The sequence below is a fragment of the Halichoerus grypus genome, chromosome 13 (assembly GCF_964656455.1).
Source record: "Halichoerus grypus chromosome 13, mHalGry1.hap1.1, whole genome shotgun sequence".
Classification (NCBI taxonomy): Eukaryota; Metazoa; Chordata; class Mammalia; order Carnivora; family Phocidae; genus Halichoerus; species Halichoerus grypus.
This window is the reverse complement of record NC_135724.1, coordinates 85,812,324-85,819,548: the sequence shown is the minus strand read 5'-3', so window position 1 is coordinate 85,819,548 and position 7,225 is coordinate 85,812,324. Positions and strand designations below refer to the sequence as shown.

Here is a 7,225-nt window from a genome sequence, read left to right as displayed (position 1 = left end):
ACACGGTGGGAGCGAACGCGATCGGTTCGTGGGAACGCGCACAGTAGTGAGGGCGCCGCGCGCGCGCCTTGCAGCCCAGGTCTAAAGGAGGGTGAGAGCTTTGCTAACTGCGTCGCGGCGGCTCCACGGAGACACTGAACTGCCATTAGCAGCCGCCGCTCAGTCTCGGGAGGAGTGGGAGCAGGAAGTGGCGGCGGGCGTCGCGCGGGTGACGTCACGGCGGCGCCGGCGGGGATAGGCGGGGGAGGAGGAGGAGCGAACCGGGCTTGGGGGGCGGCTGCACAGTCTCCGGGATCCCCAGGCCTGGAGGGGGGTCTGCGCGCGGCCGGCTGGCTTTGCCCCCCTGTCCGGTCCCGAGCGGGCCTCCCTCGGGCCAGCCCGATGTGACCGGGCCCAGCAGAGCCTGAGCAAGGAGCGGGTCCGTCGCGGAGCCGGAGGGCGGGAGGAACATGACATCGCGGAGGTGAGGAGCCCCGAGGGCCCGGCCCGGGCCTCGGCCCGGCCCCCGCCGCGTTCGATCAGCCCCGCCCGGGAGGGGGCGCCCCGGCCGGGCTTCGGACTCCCGCCCGGGGTCGCGGGGGGCAGGCTCCCTCCCAACTTCTCGTCCTTCGGGGGCCGGGGGCCCGGCGCCACCGCGCCCCCACCTCTCGGGTCCCCATTCATTTCCTGCCTCTCCGAGTTCCGGCTCCCGCAGCCCTGGGGATGCCCGTCAGGACGGGGGCAGGTAGAGCCGCCCGGGGAACCGCGGACGCCAGCGGCCCGGCTCGGCGCCGCATTCCTGACCCATTGCCTCATGAGAATTGCCTCATGGTGATTCCGAAATAACCCCGCTCACTTGGGGAGGCTCCTCGGCCCGGGACGCGGGAGGGGAGAGGAGGGAGTTGCGCGGGGTCGGGCCCCCGACGGTCGAGCCCCCGACGGTCGAGCCGCTCTGGGTCACTCTGCCTCTCGCGTGCGTTTGGGGGCTTCGTTCAGGAACTTGACCCCTTTACGTGGCTCTTTGCACCTCCTTCCCCCCCACCTCACGTGCCAGAAATGGAAAAACTGACTGTATCTGCTGCTATTAGAAGTATTTCCTTCCTCCGCAGTCTTCGCTTTGGGAGATGGGAGGGAAGGGAGCTGTGTCTCTAGTTAATCTTTAACCACAGCCTTCAAAGTCAGGTAACATTAATCGCCCCCGTTTTACGGATGTGGAAACTGAGGCTCGGAAGTTTCATGTTAGTAAATGACAGGATTTGCACCAAGAGTCAGAAGGAGGATTAGTGAATTAATGGGATCCCTTGGAAGTTCAGGGTAATAATACTTCTGATAGCTAACGTTTATTTAGCTCTTACTGTAAGCCAAACACGTTTAAACCTCACTATAACCCTATGAGAAGAGGAATTCTTCTTCTTCTTAATATTATCCTGGTTCTAAAGACGAGTAAACTTGATTTTCAGAAGTTAGGCAACTTGCCTGAAGTCACTCAACCAATAAGTGGTGGAGCCAGAATCTCCACTGTTTAATCACCATATTGCTATTATTATTTTATAACTGTTAATCATTTGTAAGCCTTATTATGTTGTAGAACTGTAGTGTGACCTATTGTTTTCAGATAATAATGATTCTGTTATTTTGTATTGCCACTCTTTATATACGATTCACACATAAGAGCCATTGTTTGGTCTTTTCCTTTACGATCTTGTTATGGTCACTGTCTTAGACATTTGAAAAACTGTTTCAAGCTGTTGGGGTTATTTGAGAGAATTTTCAAAATATTAAGAATGTCTTCTCAAAATACACCTGCCCATTATTTATTCATGGAATGGAAAGAGGGAGAGAAAAGAAAACCAAAAACTCTTAGGAAGTGAGTGATTTGGACAGGTCTGTTGGCAAGTGCTTACAGATCTGGGTAATATATAACTGTATTTCAGCAGAACAGTGTATAGCCTCAAATGTTCTAATTCTTTAGGGAGCTTTTAAATAAAACAGTTGTCTATTCTTTCATCTGTCAAATAGTCATTGAACCTTTTGTTCCTTGTGTCTGCTCTTCCAGACAAGTAAGGATCTGCTTCTTTAGGAGACAAAAAGACTGGGGGTTGGGAGTGGGGAAGGGGCCGGGTGGTAATAGACCCTACATTGTCCAGCTGGTTAGTGTAGAAGCGGAGAAGTGGGGGTATAGCCAAAGCTGCAAGTGGCAAAGATCATTCCTTTTCTCTGGCGCTCCTATATTATTGAAAAGAAATGCGTGCCACCTGAAAAGTCAGCTTGTGAACATAACACAGATAAGTGGAAATTATTATATTTTCCAGATTGTAGGTCTTTTTTATTATTTTTAACCAGCTTTATTGAGGTATAAATGACACACAATAGATTGCATATATTTAAGTGTACAGTTTGATGTTTTGACACATGCATATACTTGTGAAACCATCGTCATAGTCAAGATAATGAACATATCCATTATCCCTTATGATGTTTCCTTGTGTCTTTTTTAATCCTTTCCTTGTCAGGTGACCACTCCTGTGCTTTCTGTCACTACACCTTAGTTTGCAATTCTTAGAATTTTATATAAATGGAATTTTATGTCTGGTTTCTTTTTTTTTTTTTAAGATTTTATTTATTTATTTGACAGAGAGAGACACAGCGAGAGAGGGAACACAAGCAGGGGGAGTGGGAGAGGGAGAAGCAGGCTCCCACTGAGGGGGCAGCCCAATGCGGGGCTCGATCCCAGGACCCTGGGATCATGACCTGAGCCGAAGGCAGATGCTTAACAACTGAGCCACCCAGGCGCCCCTGGTTTCTTATGCTCAGCATAATTATGTTGAGATTCATCATGTTGTAGTATGTATCAAAAAGTTCATTTCTTTTTATTGTTTGGTAATATTCCATTGTATGGGTGTACTACTGTTTGTTTATCCATCCACCTGTTGATGGGAACATTTGGGATGTTCTGGAGTTTGTCTATCACAAACAAAACTGCTGTGAATGTTTGTGCACAAGAGATATTTACCAAAGTACCTCTTGGGGGAATGGCTGGATCATACAGTCAATGTATATTTAACTTTTTCAGAAATTACCAAACTGTTTTCCAAAGTGGTAATACCGTTTACATTCCCACTAGTAGTTTGTAAGAGTTCTCGTTACTCCACATCTTTGTCAACACTTGGTATGGTCAATTTTTAAATTTTAGCCATTTTAGTGGGTGTGTCATGGTATCTCATTGTAGTTTGTTGTTGGTTTTTTTAAGATATTTTATTTATTTGAGAGGGAGAGAGCGCAAGCGCTTGTGTGTATGAGCGATGGGGGGGAGGGGCAGAGGGAGAAGCAAACTCCCTGCTGAGCACAGAGCCAGACGCTAGGACCCTGAGATCATGACCTGAGCTGAAGGCAGACACTTAACTGACTGAGCCATCCAGGCATCCCTCATTGTGGTTTTTATTCTTTTTTTTTTTAAAGATTTCACTTATTTATTTGACAGAGACAGAGATAGCGACAGAGAGCACAAGTGGGGAGGAGAGGGAGAAGCAGGCTCCTCCTGAGTAGGGAGTCCGACGTGGGGCTCGATCCCAGGACCCTGGGATCATGACCTGAGCTGAAGGCAGATGCTTAACTGACTGAGTCACCCAGGCGCCCCCTCATTGTAGTTTTAATTCATGTTTTCCTTGGTGACTAATGATGTTGATCATCTTTTCAGGTGCTTATTTGCCATCTGTATATTTTCTTTGGTGACACGTCTATTTGATCAAATATTTTCCCCCCATTTTTATTTAGTTGTTTTTTTATTGAGATTCAAGAATTTTTTATTCCAGGGGTACCCAGGTGGTTCAGTTAGTTAAGCATCTGCCTTCAGCTCAGGTCATGATCTCAGGGTCCTGGGATCTGAGCCCTCGGGTCAGGCTCTCTGCTTAGCAGGGAGCCTGCTTCTCCCTCTCCCTCTGTGCTTGCGCTCTCTCTTGCTCTCTCTCTCAAATAAATAAATAAAATCTTACAAGAAGAGAATTCTTTATTCTGGAAACAAGTCCTTTATCAGAATTGCAACTATTTTCTCTTAGCCTGTGGCTTGTCTTTCATCTATTTTTTTTAAAGAGATTTTATTTATTTGAGAGAGAGAGCGCGCGCAAGGGCTTGCGCACAAGCCGGGGGGGGGGTGCTGGGGGGGAGAGAGGGAGAAGCAGACTTTTTCCTGAGCAGGGAACAGGACTCAGGGTTCCATCCCAGGACCCTGAAGTTATGACCTGAGTCAAAGGCAGACAGATGTGTAACTGAATGAGCTACCCAGGTGCCCCCCCTTTTTGAAATATTTATTTATTTATTTGAGAGAGTACACACACACACACACACACACACACACACACACACACACACACACGAGTGGGGGGAGGGGCAGAGGGAGAGGAAGAGAATCCTGAAGCAGATTCCCCAGATTCCCCTCTGAGTGCAGAGCCTGACACGGGGCTGGATCCCAGGACCCTGAGATCATGACCTGAGCTGAAACCATGAGTTGGATGCTTAACTGACTGAGCCCCATTGTCTTTTCATCTTTTTTAACAGTCTCTGTTGAAAGAACAGAGGTTTTTAATTTTGATGAAGTCCAGTGTATCCATTTTTATTTTTATTAATTCATTAATTTTAAACGATTTTATTTTTAAGTAATCTCTACACCCAACATGGGGCTCGAACTTACAATCCAGAGATCAAGGGTCGCATGCTCTGTTGGCTGAGCCAGCCAGACGCCCCTCAACCTTTTTTTTTTTAGTGGATCATGCTAAGGAATCTTTGCTTAACCCAAGGTCTCACATGTTTTCCAAAAGGTTTTAGGTTTATGATCCACTTTGAGTTAATTTTTGTGTATGGTGAGGTGTGGAGCTATGTATATATGTATGTGCACATACACACATAGATATTTTTGCGTATAGATAACTAGTTTTAACACTGTTTGTTGAAAAGACTCTCTTTTGAATTTGTACCTTTGTAGAAAATCTATTGTCCATTTATATGTGGGTCTGTTTCTGGAATCCATTCTGTTTTATTGATCTATTTATCTGTCCGTATGCCAATACCACATGGTCTTGATTATTGTAGTTTTATTATAAGGCTTGAGATCAATGTTAGTCTTCCAGCTTTGTTTTTCTTTTTCAAATTATTTTTAACCTCGGTATTAATTCAATCAAATAGTTATTGAACCAGGCAGGATAAAGCAGTGAGATTGGCAAAGATGCTGTTCTTTTGGTTGAGAGAGAGAGAGGAAAGAAAAACCTATGAATGAAGATTGCAATTTCAGGTAGTAATAACTGCTGGGAGAAAAAAAAACAAATGGGGATAATGTTAGTTTGATGAGTTTAGGAATGATCTCTCTGAGGAGGTGAGCGTAGGAGTTGACTCCTGAGTGACCAATATTATTCTCAGTTTCGTTTTGCTTAATTTTCAACATAATTCTTTTGGTGTGTTTAGGATTTAGATTTTGTATGCATTCCGTAATTAAAATGTCAGTATATTCAGTATACTGATATTTCTCAACATCATAAGTAGGGAAATGAAGGCAGTGAACAATGAAATGACCCTCCCCTCCCACCCTCCCACAGGTGATTTAGCGGTGGTAGTACTGAATTTAGATCTTGAGGTTGTTTGTGTGCACCACTCAGCCTTGTTCAGCTGACAAAACTGCCTGTATGCCCTCTTTCAGCATATGGCAGGTCCTTTACATTTGCCCTTTTTTTTTTTTTTAAGATTTTTTATTTATTTATTTGACACAGAGAGAGAGAGTACAAGCAGGGGAAGCAGCAGAGGGAGAGGGAGAAGTAGGCTCCCCACTGAGTAGGGAGCTCGACACGGGGCTCGATCCCAGGACCCTGGGATCATGACCTGAGCCGAAGGCAGACACTTAACTGACTGAGCCACCCAGCTCCTACATTTGTTTTTGTTCTTCTGAAAGATGATGTATGGTGACTTGAGCTGAGAGGAGCAGAAGATTTAGCTTGTTCTCAGACTCCAGGCTTTTGGTTTATCTATTGCAGGTCAAGTACATTTTGTCCCAGGCCCTTCCTGGTGGCCATGTTGGTTTATCTCCTGTGGGAGTAAATAAACTTGCCTTGCTGAAAAATAACAGGCCTGTGCCTTTCTAGTTGGGACTGGGATGTCTTTATTAACGTTGTGTCCCAATGTAAGCTCAGAGTTTTGGCCAGAACTGCTCAAATGCAGGGGGCACTGCTAAGATGACTTATCCTTCTTATACATGGTCAGTGCAGAGACTGTTGGAGAGCACACAAGATCCTGAAAAAGCAGAGTCAACTCACGTTTGTGATTGTTACTGGTGGGCCTTAGTGTACTTTGTTAGGCAGCTGTAGAACAATAGGATACTGTCCTTATTCCTCTTTCCCTTTGGGAAACAGACAGCACTTGCCATCCAGTGCTGATGTTTCTAAGGCTAGGCAGATCCTGCCTTACCTGGAAGGCAAGGCAAATACTCACGCTCTGTGGGAGTTGTGGACTGCAGCCAAGGCTTTAAGACCCTGAACTGAATTCAAACTCCTTAAACTGGCGCTCAGTTCACTACTGAGTTTTGGAGGGTTGTGTGCATTTTGCAGACTTACATGTGCTGTGGTCCTTGACAAAGCTGAAATGTGGAAGATACTAGTCATGGTTGCCAGGAGCAGTGAATTCAGAGGGAGACAGACTTGTGTGCTAGCATCAGATGAGTTTGAGAAAGCTAGTACCAGACTGAAAGAGAAGTTTATCAGGATAGGATATTCTGTTTTGAATACATATGTACATGTATACTGATATATGCATGTATATATACACCGTATATGTCTGTCTATACACACCTACGTACAGACAGACATACTATATGTTTCTTGTAAAGATAATGGATTCTAGGTTCAAGTCTTCATCCTCCCATGGAACCATTCTAATGAAACACTGATCCACTCACTCAAGAACTATTTATTGTGGGATTACTGTGTGCCAGGCACTGCGCGGCCCTGGGTGTTCAGGTGTGGGGAAACAGCAAGTGTGGAAGTGCTGAGGTGGGGAAGCTTTTGGAGCACTTCAGGAGCCAAAGGGAGCACACTGGGGACACTGAGGAGGTGGGTGGGGACTGGACCACACAGGACCTTGTGAGGTCTTCGAGGGTCATGTGGACCACGGAGAGGAGTTTGCATTGTATTTTAAGAGCAGTGTAAAGCCATAGAAGGAAGGATGTGATCAGGGGAGTGGCATGAGCTGGTCAGTTTAAAAATATCCC

The 7,225-nt window shown here is 46.0% G+C and overlaps 1 protein-coding gene across 1 annotated transcript in view; it reads left to right on the top strand.

The window, feature by feature from the left end:
• The first annotated feature begins 233 nt into the window (after window positions 1-233).
• The window catches only part of PTPN11 (protein tyrosine phosphatase non-receptor type 11), an 81,742-nt gene continuing 74,750 nt past the window's right edge, over window positions 234-7,225 (top strand). The window contains exon 1 of the mRNA XM_078060945.1: window positions 234-463. The gene's annotated coding sequence lies outside the window, so the exon portion shown is untranslated. The remainder of the gene's footprint in view (window positions 464-7,225) is intronic.